Source organism: Eurypyga helias, unplaced genomic scaffold (assembly GCF_000690775.1).
Source record: "Eurypyga helias isolate BGI_N326 unplaced genomic scaffold, ASM69077v1 scaffold35635, whole genome shotgun sequence".
Lineage (NCBI taxonomy): Eukaryota > Metazoa > Chordata > Aves > Eurypygiformes > Eurypygidae > Eurypyga > Eurypyga helias.
In genome coordinates this window covers 17,105-17,439 of record NW_010252690.1, presented here as the reverse complement: position 1 = coordinate 17,439, position 335 = coordinate 17,105, and positions in this window count along the sequence as shown.

Sequence of the window (335 nt, the reverse complement as noted above, 5' to 3'; positions counted from 1 at the left end):
CCACTCACTAAGCTCCACCTCGACCACCCTCCCGTCAGGCACAGCGCGTTCCCGCCTGTTCCGGTTAGGCGCTGCGTGGTGATTGGTCCCTTTGTAGCCGTGAGCGGAAGCGGGTGCCGCGCAGAGAGATTTGAACAGTAACGGTTACAGCAGGAGGTGGCTGTCGTGTCGGTGAGTGTGGGCCTTTGCTGCCTGTGCCCCCCGTACCCCTGGTGCCGGTTCCTGTCAGAGGCAGGGTGGCCTTTCGCTGGTCCCCTGCCGGTTGCACTCTGGGGATGCTGGGGGCGCGCTTGACTGGGGGCGCGCTTGAAGCCTCTCGCTGTGTGTGTATGGGC